We start from the raw sequence: 16,915 nt of genomic DNA, 5'->3' as shown, positions 1-16,915 counted from the left end.
TGCCTGACTGTACGAAATCCGAATTCAGAAAAAAACTCCCAATTCTAAGAAAAAAAACCTTGCGACTACCTTGAAGGAGAACAAAGAACCTCCCTGAGGAAAAAAAAAAACAAAAGAAAGCAGAGGGGGCTGAATATGTACAAATCTTCCAAAAGGAATTCGGGGAGAAAATTGTCTCGATGCGTTTCCTAAGAGAAAGAATTTTATGACAGGGTCGAAACCCCATTATCCAAAAGGAAAATGTGCAATTCCTTTTTCCGCAATACAATGGAGAGAGAGAGAGAGAGAGAGAGAGAGAGAGAGAGAGAGAGAGAGAGAGAGAGAGAGAGAGAGACTTTCTCTCTTTCAGAAGAAACCGTTCAGAAAGGAAAGAGTTTACCATTTTGGAGAAAGAGTGACTGAGAGAGATAGACTTTTATTGGAGAGAGAGAGAGAGAGAGAGAGAGAGAGAGAGAGAGAGAGAGAGAGAGAGAGAGAGAGAAGAGTTCTTTACAAAGAAACAGCCTCAGAAAGTGAAAAAGTTTACCATTTTGGGAAAGAGAGACTGAAAGTATTTCTTTAGATTTTCTTACTCGATAAAGATAGAGAGAGAAGGAGTACAAAGGAGGAATGAAGAAATAATAATAATAATAACAATAATAATAATAATAATAATAATTATAATAATAATAATTAAAGTGACACACAAAAGTTATTGATTTCAAAATAACCAGTACACTTAACTACACATGAGAAAGTTATTGATTTCAAAATAACCAGTACACTTGACTACACATAAGAAATATCGAAATGAAAAAGAATATAAAAATTGAGCTAAAATTTCCTCTCTCTCTCTCTCTCTCTCTCTCTCTCTAATAATCTCTCTCTCTCTCTCTCAAAAGTTCTCTCAGTTTACTGAAAATAACCAGTACATTTAACTACACATAAGAAATATCGAAATGAAAAAAATATAAAAATCAGGCTAAAATTTTCCTCTCTCTCTCTCTCTCTCTCTCTCTCTCTCTCTCTCTCTCTCTCTCTCTCTCTCTCTCTCTCTCTCAATTTACTGACTTCAAACTAACCAGTACATTTAACTACACATAAGAAATATCGAAATGAAAAAAAATATAAAAATCGGGCTAAAATTTTCCTCTCTCTCTCTCTCATTTTACTGACTTCAAACTAACCAGTATATTTAACTACACATAAGAAATACCTAAATAGAAATGAATATCAAAATCGGGCTAAAATCTCTCTCTCTCTCTCTCTCTCTCTCTCTCTCTCTCTCTCTCTCTCTCTCTCTCTCTCTCTCAGAACTGTCAATAATTCCACTTCCCCTTTTACTATCCTCCCATAAGAAAGTCACATTACCATACGAACCGACTGGCAACATTAATAAACGAGCAGTCAAACTTTTCACTCTCGGGCCTATACGGGATTTTGTCGATGGGGTTAGAAAAGGGGTTGGAGGGGGAGAGTAGGATTATACAGGATTTCGCCGTCTTGCCTCTCCGAAGACCATGGTGGGAGGGGGGGGGGGGCAGGGGAGATGATTGGAGGAGGGGGAGGGGTGGGGAGGTAGTGGCAATGGGGAGGGGGTGGAAGAGAAATGGGTATGGGAAAGGAACATATGGCAGTGAAAGTTGTGAGGTAGTGAAAGTGGCAGTGAAAGCTTGTGAAAGGTGAAAGTTTGTGAGGCAGCGGAAGTGACAGTGAAAGTTTGTGCAATTTGAAAGTTTGTGAGGCAGTGAAAGTGGCAGTGAAAGTTTCTGAAAGTTGAAAGTCTGAAAGTTTATGAGAGTAAAAGTGGCAGTGAAAATCTGTGAAAGGTTAAAGTTTGTGAAAGTTTGTGAGGCAGTGAAAGTGACAGTGAAAGTTGAAAGATTGTAAAAGTTTGACTACACCAGTTAATGATGATTACAGACTATTCATACGGAAAAATAACATTAATATAGTATTTAATCGGAGAGCTGATAATATCACACTGCACAATAAAGAATGGTGTGCACACAGAAAAATGAATAAATATTAAACACAAGAAAGAAGTGTGTAATCGTAAAGTTAAAAATGTATGAAATACTACGCACACATAAATATAAAGAAGCATCAATACACGACAATAAAACTAACAAGAATTCTTTCAAATAAAAAGAAGTAAAAAACAAAAATATAAGAAAGGGAGTGAGCAAAGAGAAATAAAATAATAAAAAGCGGATTTAGAGAAAAGTTGGAGTCTTTGCTGAAGCTCACAGATTCTCTTAACACTTCAAAACAAGACGAGATCTTAACGAGGCGAATGTTCAACTCTCCGGAAGAAGAAGAAGAAGAAGAAGAAGAAGAAGAAGAAGAAGAAGAAGAAGAAGAAAGAAGACATAGAGAGAGAGAGAGAGAGAGAGAGAGAGAGAGAGAGAGAGAGAGATAACATACAAGGAAGGGTTACGATATAATGAGGCTAGGACATAATGAGAGAGAGAGAGAGAGAGAGAGAGAGAGAGAGAGAGAGAGAGAGAGAGAGATATACAAGGAGGGTTAGGATATAATGAAGCTAGAGAGATAAGAGAGAGAGAGAGAGAGAATTTACAAAGAAGGGTTAGGAAATAATGAGAGAGAGAGAGAGAGAGAGAGAGAGAGAGAGAGAGAGAGAGAGAGAGAGAGAAATAACCACCTAACACAGGTGTATGAGCGTGAACTCGAAGTCTAAACAGCTTAGAAACTCATACAAATGAAGGTATAGAAAAAACTTCGGCTATTCCACAAAGAATCGAATAGGTTCCATTGTCCCTCTTCCAAACGACGCTCACAAATTGGCAAGATTCAAGGACACTGGTACTTGCCTGAGGCAAGATTAATTATCGTTGTTATCCAGAAGATAAACCCTACTCAAAAGGAACAAGGTCACAGCACGGGCCATTGACTTGAAATTCAAGCTTCCAGAGAATATGGTGTTCATTAGCAAGAAGTAAGATGGCACCATTGTGTATCTAGAAGTTCAACAGCTTTCTTTCAATGGGGAGTACCTCCTCTCTGACCTCCAAGTTTGACCTTAGCCTTTGACTTGAAAGGTCTTTAACAAGACAGTGTGGCTTCATTCTAGTGAGGGGAAGATTTCACGTGTCACTCTTGGATCAGAATTGAACCGGGGGTAGTTGCTACACAGAGCATGAGGCTTGCAACCCCACACCACAATATATATGTATATAAATATATGTGTATATATAGATATGTATGATTATATATATATAATCTATATATGTATATGTATGTATATATATATCTATATATATATATATATATATATATATATATATATATATATATATATATATATATATATATGTGTGTGTGTGTGTGTGTGTGTGTGTGTGTGAATGTGTCTATGCATGCGGGTACCTGTAAAATTTCTTATTCTCTATGACTTTCTCATACCCAAACCTCAGGAACGCCCAATGAGCGCACAAATTTACACTTCTCGGGAACCGCCATAAAAAATAAATTCAGACGACAAAGTAATTAAATTCTGAGCTTACAGAAGCGACAAAGCTCTACAGTACGCAGCAGGAACAAATCATTAATCTTAATATTAAATGCTCCGATTTCCACGAACAGAAGCTCTCTCTCTCTCTCTCTCTCTCTCTCTCTATTTTCTTGGCCTCAGATCTGACTTACAACATTATACTCAGATCTGAACTCCAAATATATACATACATACATACATTTATATACATATATATATATATATATATATATATATATATACTATATATATATATATATATATATATATATATATATATATATATATATATATAGAAACTCACTGCCTAAAATATATATCGTTAGAGGATTTACATAAATTGCGCAGGGTATTAAATCAAAGTTTTGATAATACCTATACGTTTCAAATCGCGATAAAAAATACTCGTGATTTAACAGCAAGATTCTTTATCGTTATATATATATATATATATATATATATATATATATATATATATATATATATATATATATATATATATATATATGTATACATATACATTTACATGTACTGTATATAATTCAAACTACAAATTCATTTTAGTAATCAAAAACGCGTATACCACTGAACAAGAAATATACACTTTCAGTCAACCGAACACAAAGCAATAATAACTAACTACAAACAATCTTTACACAAACCAACCCAAGCACAATTACTCTAATCTACGCCCTAAAAAAAGAAAAAAAAAACAATCACCGGTTATTATCGACAACTACATCCACAACAACAACCTACTCAGCCCCCCTCCCCCCATACCAAAATAAATAACAGAAAAATCATATCGGTCACCCATCCACCCAGCTTGCGAGAGGAGTGGCCTCTCAACTTTAAATTAAACAGCATCCGGGAACTCCCTCGTTTTGCCCGAAACGTAAAATAAAAAAAAAAATAAAAATAAAAAAGACCTTTTCTATGTTACAAATTGCCCTGCCGATGACATATAGCATGACTATCTTGGCAAACAATTGCTCTGAGTGATGTTTTTCCGCGGGGTTATTGTGATGGGGAAGTTAATGCTTTGTGTGTAGGGGAAGGGGTTGGGGAGGGGGGGAGAGGGGAGGCTTTGATGTGAAGATATGGGGGAGATTGGTTTGTGTATAGAGATGGATATATTTGTTTTGACTGGAGGGGGAGATGGTACTTTGTGTGTAGGAGAGAAATGTGCAGTGTGAAGGGAGGTTAATGCTTTGTGTGTAGGGGAAGGGGTTGGGGGGGGGGGGAGAAGGGAGGCTTTAATGTGCAGAGATTGAGGAGATTGGTTTGTGTACAGAGATGGATATATTTGTTTTGATGATACTTTGTGTGTTGGAGAGAAATGTGCAGTGTGATGGGGAAGTTAATGCTTTGTGTGTACGGGAAGGGTTGAGGGAGGGAAGGGAGGGGGAGGCAGTCTTTGATGTGAAGAGATGTGGAAGAATGGTTTGTGTAAAGAGATGAATATATTGATACTTTGTGTGTAGGAGAGAAACTTGTAGTGTTAGGGATTAGTTTGTAAGGACGGCAATCCATTCTTAGAGTCAAAATAAATCCTTTGTTTGAAGTGGTGTTTGTGAAGGGAAGTAATATTGTGTATGAGATGGAGCACTGCTTTGTTTGCAAGAAGTTATTGTAAAGATATCAAAAACTGGAGAACAAATACCGCTTTGTGTGATGAGAAGGTAATGAATTATGAAGTGGGAGTTAACGCTTCGTGTCATCGGAGTTTTAGCGTCATAGGACTTTGTTTTTAGCAGAGTAAATAAAGATATCTTCATACTCTGTGTACATCCAATCACAGCTTTGTGTCATTTGAAACAGAGGTTCTGTAACAGGATAAAACAAATCACATTTCAAGCATTGGAAAGTCAATAACTGACGCACGAGAAACAATATATACTTTTTTGAAGTCGCTTAAGCTCTTTTGTGATGCATCTAATCGTGAAAGAGACAAATAAAAAAAAAAAAAAACAATCAAAGCAAACGGTGTGTAAGACATTTACCGATGATTTAAGCGCAATTAACGATAAATGAGTCCCATCGTTCAAAACCGGGGCCTCTGTCTCCCGAATTACCTGATGGCGATGTTCGGCCCACAAAAGTGCGGAGAGACACAAATCATTTTAATGGCCCGATTGCAAATCACTATTTTTTGATGGCGGGTGGACGACACGGTGCGGAATTTTTGAGGAATTTGAGGAATTCTAATAGATTAATGGAGAATCTACCTTAAATTCTATTTGGCGTTTTTAATGTTTCATATTTGTTTGCGGAATTTTTTAGGAATTTTAAAAGATCAGAAGAGAATTTACTTAAAATTCCTTTGGTATTTATTTAATGTTTCATATTTATTTATGTGTTCTGTTTATTTCGTTCTATTTCTAAAAAGATTATATTTGGCAAAATGGAAATATTTAGGTATTTTTTCCTTTGCTATTTAATCCCGCAAATGAAAGTCAATTGACGACTTTCACTTCATTCAGATGAAAGACGCTGATGATGCTGCGTTTGCGAACGTGGCCGATGAAAGATGCAAACGTTTTCCGTCCGAACGTTTGGATAGACGCAAACGTTTCACGTCCGAACGTTTGGGTAGACGCAAACGTTTTCCCAGCCGAACGTTCATTCAAACAGGTGAAAAAAGACACTGACTTTTTTTTCCGGGAAAACTCGTACCTTCTTTGTGATTATTCACTTTCGTTCCAAAACAATAAAAGAGAACGGGAAAAAATCAAGATTAAAACCCTTGTATATTGTAAAAGAATCAGTTGGGTCTGCCCTCCCTAAATTTCCACTGATGTCTGTCCTGCAAAGATTGCAGATGTGTCCGAAAAAAAAAAAAAACTAGAAAATAATCGTAAAATACACTGCCTTCAACAGCCGTCCCCTCCCCCAACCCCACCTCTCTCTCCTTTACGGGGAAATGTTGGAACTAACGGGAACCCGTGCAGCGATACATTGCAATCACAAAACCTCTCTCTCTCTCTCTCACTATCCCCCTCTCTCTCTCTCTCTCTCTCAACGAGGAGGTTTGCAACAATACATTGCAATCACAGCATCCCTTTTCTCTCTCTCTCTCTCTCTCTCTCTCTCTCTCTCTCTCTCTCTCCATTTTCCTTCTTGTTGTCCCGTTTTATTTACTACATCGATGTATGTCTACAATTAAAATGTGTTTTTTGCTTACTATTTTGCTACTCCATTCTCTCTCTCTCTCTCTCTCTCTTGCCTTTTATTTACAACATGGATGTATACTAGAATTAAAATGTGTTTTCTGTTTAATATTTCGCTACGCCATTCTCTCTCTCTCTCTCTCTCTCTCTCTCTCTCTCTCTCTCTCTCTCTCCTAAACCGCAAAGCCTTTCCTTTTCACAGGAAATTGCCAAGGCATGATCTATGTTTATGCGAAGGGGGGAGAATCTCATTTTAGGAAATCACCCACACGCCCGTATGGCTTCCGCCCTGATTCTATGGTGGCTTTTGATGGTGGGGGGGAAATGATTTCGGTGGGCGTATTATGGGAAGGTGCCGGGGGTGGGGGTGACGACAGATTTTCGGGTGTCCTAAAGGTGGTGGTTGCTGGTGGGATGGTTTCAATTATCGTTTAAATTAAAATCGTTAAATTGAGTGATTTGACTGATATACAATAGAGATAGTCAGTCAAAAGATTAATAAACATGGAAATAAAAAAATAAATAATCCATAAATGTGCATAGCAAAACATTTGATGTACAAGTGAAATTCATATATCAAGAAATTAGAGTACACATTCAAGTAATTGAATATAAGTGTAAACAAAAACAAATTTAAGTACATTTAGTTTTATGAGGGCGTAAATAAACTTAAGTAAACAAATGTATACTGGGAAGCATTAAGGAAAATATATTAAAAATTAATAAAGAACACAAATATGAAAAATAATCCAAACCCAAAAGTATATTCATAAATACTGAAAAAACTCGAAAAAAAAGGCTATTCCACTGCCCAACTCAGGATGAAACACTTGTCGAACGCCCCAGCTAATCCCGGAAAACACACAAACCCCGCCCCCCACAAAAAAAATCGCAGGGAAAAAAAAAAAAAAATAAACACAAGACAAGGACACCGTTCATTCAGCCTCGAAGTCGAGATTAGCTGTGGTCCAGCTTTCTTATACTAGCCCCGCCCCCTCCCCCCTTGCTCCCTCCTCCCCAAGTCCTAAGCCCCACCCACCTCCACTAAACCCGCCCCTTCCCCCACTAAACCCCGCCCCTACCCCTTTCCCCAAGAGAGGCAATAAGGCTACACCACTAAGGAGAATTTCTTTTTTTTTTTCCCTGCTTCGCTTTCACCTTCTCTAATTTTGGGCTTTCTTTTTCCCATGTTTTCTTCTTTGTTTTCTTTTTCAAGCATGAACGTTGGGAAGTAATAGGAATATTTATCTTGGGGATAAGAGGAAGATTTGACTTGATTAACCTAAAGACACCAAATTTACTAATATTTATTCTATATCAGTGAAATAAATAAATACATAAATATATTAATACATATATACATACCTACATACAGTACATACATATATATACATATATATATATATATATATATATATATATATATATATATTTATATAATATATACATACATTTATATAATATATAATGGTAAAAGATACATATTGTTTCATGAAATTATATATATACATATATATAAATATATATATATTATTATTTATATGAAATAGATATATATATATATATATATATATATATATATATATATATATATATATATATATATATATATATATATATCACATTCCATGAAACAATATGGAGCATCATTTTACCAACAGGTAAAATGATGAGCGGCTGGAAAACTTACAAGAGATTCCTCTCTATCATCAAGAGCTTATACAGGAAAAAACCTATATACAGGGATACTCAGCATTAACACACGATAATCATAAGCAGCGGGATAACCCAACATTAGTTAACGATAAGCAAAACAACTTAGGCCCCATGAGGAAAGCAATATACAGAATTAAATACCAGTTCTTTAGCCGCAATATCACATGACCTTTAATGTAAACAAACCCCGTTATAGTGACTTGACATAGTGGTACTTGGCTTCCACGAACCATTTGTTTATCTTGTGATGGAAAGCTCACGGGGGGGGGGTGGTAATGGGGAGGAAGCAGAAAGCTCCGGGGTGGGACCACCCAGGAGGGAGGGAGGGGAGGGGTTTATTATTTATAAACAAATGGTATGTTAAACATCAGTAATGCTAGGAGGTAGGGGATTATGTATATTTATGCGCGTAATGTGAGGAAAATGGGGCAGTAATTTTATTTCCTTATTGTATATAGATTTATATATGCACCTTTGCCTAATTATCCTAATACGATGGTGTGGAGTCTGAGGAAGGTATGGGAGTAATGTTATAGACATTTATCTTATTGATGTGTAGAGGATGAGCCTATGTTGTGTGTATGTGTATGTATATACATATATATATACACAAACACATACACACACACACATATATATGTATATGTATATGTATATATGTATATATACACATATAAATATGTATATACATATATATACAAAAGTTTATATATTTGTCATATGATGAAAATCCTACCTAGCTGCGCATGCGCAATTTTTATTCCGTCTTCACTTTGTTATTATAATGCTAAGTAACGTTTTGTAAAGATAAATGAAAAACATTCGATTCTTTGTATAAATCAATGAAAGAAATTCTAGAGCATTTATTGAAAATGTATTCAGAATTTATTGATTAATAATAATTAAAATGACAAAAAATTAATCAAATGACCAAAAGTAAAGCATTAACTATGGAATATTGCTAACTAATTGAAGAGAGAGAGAGAGAGAGAGAGAGAGAGAGAGAGAGAGAGAGAGAGAGAGAGAGAGAGAAGAGAGAATAGACACACCGAAAGATGTGGGTAAAACCGATCGATATCATTCATCCACGCCCTTTGGCGGTACATGAGGCCGTAGGGAACGGCATCGGCCCACATTATGGATATTAGCCCAAAAAACACATCTGTCTTATTTCCGCGAACTCACTGACATCTGTTCACACCTGTGAGGTTAATTACCGTGAGAAAGGTAAGACAGGTGTAAGTTTAAGCTTTTTTTCCCTTATTGTTTTTTTTTGTTTGTTTTTTTATAATAAAATTTATGGTACATAGTTCAATGAGGCAGACACGTTATTTAGTTTTTTGTAGTTCATTAGTGTTGCAAGAATGAGCTTATTGCAATAAGTTGAAAACGTTTTTTTTTTTTTTGTTTTGTAAGGTTCATAAGGTTGAGGGGTTGTATGTGTGTATGCTTGTTGTATTTATATTAGAATAAAGTTAATGGCGTAATTAGTGTTGTATCAGTAAAATAACAGTAGATTCTACAACAATTAGTTGAAAATATTTCCTTTATTTTTTTTTAATTTTTGAAGGGAGGGCATTGTGCTATTACAATTCATATGTATAAAAGGTTATTCATATATATATATATATATATATATATATATATATATATATATATATATATATATATATATATATATATATATATATATATATATATATATATATTATGTATATATTTATGATATGTATATATATATATATATATATATATATATATATATATATATATATATATATATATATATATATATATATATATATATACATATATATATATACACACACACACACAACCCCTTCAACAAAATGAAGGAACTCCCAAAAGGCACATCTCAACAAACAAGAAAACGGGGGCCCGCCCCCCCTACCCCCTCGAAAAATGAAAAAGGCCAACGGTATCCGTGAACAAACACAGCAGGAGTTCATCCTCCTACGAGAAAAACAAACACGAAAATAAACACAGAAACAAACGCCGGAAACTGAGATGGAATAAACAAGAGGAGGAGGAGGAGGAGGAGGAGGAGGTCTGGGAGAGCAAACATGCAAGATAAGGGAGAAATAAAAAATTAGGAGAGTGAATTTTGACTAAACAGGTTTGTTTGAGCGCTGAGATGTTTATACTGTAGGGAATGAAAAGATAAAGTCATTTAAAACCCTCGCCTGTAAAATACAGGAATATTTATAGAAAACTCGCCTATAAAATACAGTGAGATATACGAAGATTTTATGTAGAACTAGAATGTAAAATGTTTCATATAAAACTCGTCTATAAACTATAGGAATACTTCATATAAGTCGTCTATAAAATCTATGAATATTTCGTATAAAACTCACCAAAAAATTTAGGAATATTCCATATAAAACTCGCATGTAAAATATTGGGGCATTTCATACAAAACTCGTATACAAAATATGGGAATATTTGCAATACAACTCGCATGTAAAATATGGGAATATTTTCTGTAAAATTCTCCTATAAAATATACGAATATTACATATAAAAACATTTCCATAGAGAGTGGGCAAAATCATCTAAGAAAAACAGGATTCTTCAATTTAAAAACAAACAGGATTCTTTTGCAAAAAAATGATCATGTACAAATTAACCCACAACCTTTTATATAAAAGAAACAACACTCTTTTACATAAGCAACAATACTCTTTTATAAAGGTAGCAGTAATCGTTTACAAAAGAGACAATAGTCTCTCATAAAAGAAACAATACACTTTTATCAAAGAAACAATACTCTTTTACAAATGAACCAATACCCTTCTATCAAAGAAACAATACTCTTTTATAAGAGAAACAATACTCTTTTGCAAAAGAAACAATACTCTTTATCTATTACAAAAGAGACAATGGTCTTTTATAAAAGAAACAATACTCTCTAATAAAAAAACAAATTAGAACCTCTTCTAAAATAAATTGGAATCTTTATACAGAAGAGCAAAAAGAACATTAAGAATCCCCTTTACAGAACTGGAATCTTTATGCAGAAAGTTAAAAAGAATCATATTTACAATCTTATCTGAATCTTGACTTGACTCTCGAGTCAGAGGGGACGAGAGATGTCAAGTGCTTATCAGATCCATGAATAATGGAAAACTGTAAAAAGGAAGGAAAGTAAAGGAAAACTAAGAGGTGAATAAGGAATTTTATTTAGTAAAAGCTTACTTTAGCACGAATCTGATTTTAAAATATGGAGTGAATGAAAAATGAAGATGTATGAAGCAGCTAATGTGATGGTTTCTGGAAAACTGTTATAAGAAAATAGAGAACTTTGTCTTTGAATAAGACATTTTATTGAATAAGTGTTTGCGTTAGCACAAATCTGATTTTAAGAAAATGAAGTGAATAAAACATCACTATGTATGAAGCTGCTAATGTGATAATTTCATTCATGATTTAGCTGTTTGTTTTCAAGGAGCCATCCCCCAATTTGGTGAAAACGGTTTCATTTAAAAAAGGAAAAAATATATAAAAAAACCTAAAGAACTTATAACAATAAATATTCAATGCAAATTGAATGTCTACTGAACCCCCAACTCCATAACAGTAAAAACTTTTTTTTTAATATTAAAATGAGAACGTTTTCAAAACAAGCACATAAATAACGATCTTGGCCGTTTGCCTTTCAAGCAAAATAGAAAAAATATTTCCTTAATGACTCACAATCACAAAGCAATGGAGATGAATGGGTCTTGTGTGCTTGCAAACAAAAAACAGTCGTAATATATTGTGAGGTATTTTCTGAATGTCTCAAAAGCGTTTATCTTAATTACCTTCACGACTTGATTTTGTGACAATTTACTTATTTAATTCACTGTTAACCCAAAAAGAACTTTAATCACGCCTTCAAACGACTAGACAATTTAATCAACTTAATTCTCCTCTTGTGAGAATTCAGACTAAACTGACGACTGAAAATAAATTAAATTTTCATCTCATGAGAATTAAATTATTCCTCCTCCTCTCCCTCCTACTCCTTCTCCTCTTTCTCTTTCTCCTTCTCCTCCTCCTCTTCCTCCTCCTCCATAAACACAATGTTGACGTCTGGGAAAAATATAAAAGAATTTCCAAAGAAATTGAAACTCCAATCCCACCCGAGTGACGTCATCCAAAAGTGCAATTATATCATCTTACATGCGAGATCACCACCGCCGCCGCCCCCCCCTAAAAATATCTTTTTATTCCAAAAAATTACATCGTGGTTTGCCCTAAAATCTAATCAATGGGTGCCAATCGCAAGACCCAATTTTGGTGATGTTTCCGTAAAAATCCACAATTAGCTTTATTCCGTAACCCTGCTGACATACGCTGCAAATATTAGCAGTCTAGTGTGAATAGTAATGGGTGAGAATGAGGCATGAATGCTAAGTGATTTCCGAGTTTCATGGAGTTAAGAAATATACGAACTAAAAAAAAATATCTCTTGGAATAATTAATATCACTATAAACATGAAAATAATTATAAACAAAAGTTAAATTCAGTGAGAATTGTTATCAATGCAAGACATTTCACCCAACATTCAAATCTAAACTCCCAAAACTAAAGAACAATAATCACTGCATCCACTGGAATCGATAACCGTTAAAACGCGCGGAGAATGCTGGGCAAAAACGAGGCACCAAGGCTGCAACGAGCTCGACAACAACAGGACCGTACGTTCTGCGGAGCCGATAGCGGATACATTCGTCAGCTGATTCAGTGATCCAGTTCTGAAAGTTGTCGCTGCTTCGGATTCGATATCGGGCGAATTTGAGCTGATTCCACGGAGGGAATCACGCCCTTTTTGTGTTCTTAATGACGAGGTTGAATGAGTGAGCGAATGAGTGGGTGAGTGAGTGAGGGAATGAGTGAATAAGTGAGTGGAATGAGTGAATGAATGAGCGAGTGAATAAGTGAATGAATGAGTGGAGTGAGTAAATGAATGAGTGAGTGAATGCATGAGTGAGTGAATGAATGAACTTGTGGAGTGAGTGAGTGAGTGAATGAGTGAGTGAGTGAGTGGGTGAGTGAGTGGGTGAATGAATGAGTGAGTGAGAGTGAATGAATGAATGAATGAATGAATGAGTGGAGTGAGTGAGTGAATGAGTGAGTGGGTGAATGAATGAGTGAGTAGAATGAATGAATGAATGAATGAATGAGTGGAGTGGAGTGAATGAGTGAATGAGTGAGTGAATGAGTGAGTGGGTGAATGAATGAGTGAGTGAGTGAGTGAGAGTGAATGAATGAACGAGTGGAGTGAGTGAGTGAGTGAATGAGTGAATGAATGAGGTAATGAATGACTGAATTCATCAGGGCACTCCTACGTCACCTAACCTCCATCTATAAAGCTAAATAATATTCTTTTAATTTTTACTTAATGTGAGATAAGCTTTCTAAACCCTACAATGGTCCTGGACTCAGGACAGTCTTAAGCCTACTTGATATGATGATGCCGATGATGATGATAAGTGATAATGATGATGATATCATCAACAATAATGATAATAATAACAGGAGAACATTTTTACGAAAACTTACAAACCCAGTTCTGTCATTATCAATAATGCCAAAGGTATCACTGTCAATATCATTATCACCATAGCCACCAAGACACTATCACTTATCCTCACTATCACCAGTGCCATCAGAACCACTATCAACTTAGCCTGTTAACCATTGTCACTATACTCACTATCAACTGTGCAAATATTCCCAAAGCTATCACGACTAGATGTATATTGCAGTCATCATCAACACCATTCATATCACCATCTTCACTATCAGCCTATTTTCGTCACTGTAATTTTCACCATCAGCTCCAGAGGAAATGGACTGACGAATCTATTTCAATTCTCTCTTTCAAATTCCTATTCTTTTCATCACAGATAATTTCTATTCTCTTTCTCTTCTTTATTTTTCTCTTGTTTAGTCATATACAAATACATACATACATACATACATATATATATGTATGTCTGTATATATATGTATATCTTCTTCCCCCTTATTGTCTTATATACATTCAATTTCCTTCCTATTTTCCATTCAGTTCTCATTCACATCTTCCGTCTCTCTTATCAGCCATTTCTCGTCTCTATTCAATCTTGTTTCTTTATTGTTTGGCCATTTACAGCTCCCCTTCTTATTCTGGACTTTTAATTTCTCGTTCTTTCTTTAACGACTTAATCCTAATTACCTTTCATTCCTTAATTATCACCGCATTTTAACAACGACTCCACTTCCTGCAATTCATTCACTCACCTCAGTTACTTCCATATTTATCAAGTCTTCTTCATAATTACAGGTTCATTACCTTCTTTCCATATATCTCCAATTCGTCAGTGCTTGTATCTATTTAAATCAAGACAATGGCGACGTTTTCTTTCACCAGTTCCTGTCTATTTTTTCCTTCTTTCTCCACTCAATTATTTTCACCAACCACTCACCTGTCGTACAAACAACTCTCACTTACCTTCCCTTGCCACTTCCTTCATTCACACCCCTTCACTCCATTGCATCTATCACCGAGTATTCTCATCCATAACTCTCATCCATTTTTCCTATATTATCACTCACGCCTCTCCTATCAATTCACCCATTCCCATTCGTAACACAACAAAAAAACATTTTCATCCGACGAATCGGCAACCCTTTCGTTCTCTCGCCCGGCCTCTGATAATTTACCCCTTTTAATCATTTCTCTTTCAATAATTTCCCTTTCGATAATTTCCCTTTCGATAATTTCCCTTTTGACCGGTTGACAAAAATGTGATACATCACAATGACAAAAAACGCTGCATTCGAAACAAAAGGCAGGGCCCAATAACCTCGTTATGTTTCGGTAATTAGAGCTTTTGGGGCCACCTATTAAAAATGGATTTGGCCAATCGGACCTCAAAGGGGGCCGAAAATACCGGTATGAAAAGTATTTTGTTTTTACTTTTTTTTTTTTTTTTTGTTATTTGCGTGTAGAGGGGAATTGGGCAGTTCAAGCCGTGTCCACTGTTTACGTCTCTGGGCTGAGAGAGAGAGAGAGAGAGAGAGAGAGAGAGAGAGAGAGAGAGAGAGGTAGAGAGAGAGAGAGAGAGAGAGAGAGGGGGAATAAAAGGAACATGAGAAATAAATAAGGAAATAAATAATTAAAAAAATATAGATACATTATGCATATGTACGAGTATATATATATATATATATATATATATATATATATAATATATATATATATATTTTCTAATTTATTTCTTTATTTTTCATGTTATTTTTTATTTTTCATTTTTTTATTTCTCTATTCATATTATGTATGTATTATATATATATATATATATATATATATATATATATATATATATATATATATATATATATATATATATATATATATATATATGAATTATTAATAATCATATTATACCTTATTTATATCATTTATCATCTACAACTCATTTCCCAAAGGTCAAAACAACGTCTCAAATAAATTCATAATCTTTTATCTTCCATTTGAAAATCCACCTACGAATTTTATTCTTTTTAATCCTCCCCCGACCTTCAATCTCCTTATTAAGGCTCTTAATCACAAAAGCACCTAATTAAGACTTTCTCGAGCGCTAAAATAAAAGGCTGCGAAATCTGACTTCGTTGGCGAAGATTGTTTGCTCCTGCTTAAAACTTTTATTTCTTGAACTACAAGACTTTTCTCTATAGTTTTAATTGGACGATGCTTGATTTCTTGTGTTTTCTAAGAATTAGGAGAGAGCGAAAGAATGTGAGGAGATATTTATAATGAACAAACAGGCATATACACACATAGCCTATGTATATACACATACATACATACATACATACATATATATATATATATATATATATATATATATATATATTATGTATATTAATACATCCTCAATATTTTTACCAAGGTATATTCAAAGACGAGAGAGAGAGAGAGAGAGAGAGAGAGAGAGAGAGAGAGAGAGAGAGAGAGAGAGAGAGAGAGAGAGAGAGAGAGAGATAAAGCAGGGGTTAACAATAAGCTAAAGACGAGGCAAGAGAAGGGAAAGTAAAGAAAGGAGAGACAGAAAAAGAGAAAGCCAAGAAAAGGGAAAGTTAAAGAGTTGAAGAAAGGAGAAACAGAAAAAGGGGTAGGCAGGGGTATGGGGCGGGGGGGGTGATGGTATAGATAGGGGCACACCCCCCTATCTTAAGAAACCCTCATTCACTCCAGGGGGCCGAAGGGAAATTCCCTAGACAAACCGATACGCCCCCGGTGGGATAATACCTACTACCCTCCCCTTCCCCTTCCCCTCCCCCTCCCCCTCCCCCACATCTCTCTCGTACAATCTCCAAGGGGAAAAGAAAATGGTAATTTGCCCGCGGGAGGGCGCCGCCTGTTGAATCACTTTCATTACGCCTGCGGGGACCACTTCCGGCCAGGGGGGGCGTGGGGGGGGCGCAAACCCCTCATAGACCTGAGTTCAGGCCCCTGGGGAACTGAGGGGGGAAGGG

The 16,915-nt window shown here is 35.4% G+C and overlaps 1 protein-coding gene across 1 annotated transcript in view; it reads right to left on the bottom strand.

Moving 5' to 3' along the window:
• Positions 1 to 16,915, bottom strand: part of LOC136852943 (transient receptor potential-gamma protein-like) — a 698,042-nt gene that overhangs the window by 334,083 nt on the left and 347,044 nt on the right. The window lies entirely within an intron of this gene.

Source organism: Macrobrachium rosenbergii, chromosome 26 (assembly GCF_040412425.1).
Source record: "Macrobrachium rosenbergii isolate ZJJX-2024 chromosome 26, ASM4041242v1, whole genome shotgun sequence".
Taxonomy (NCBI): Eukaryota; Metazoa; Arthropoda; class Malacostraca; order Decapoda; family Palaemonidae; genus Macrobrachium; species Macrobrachium rosenbergii.
Note: the sequence above shows the minus strand (reverse complement) of the source record. Positions and strands in the feature narration are given on the sequence as shown.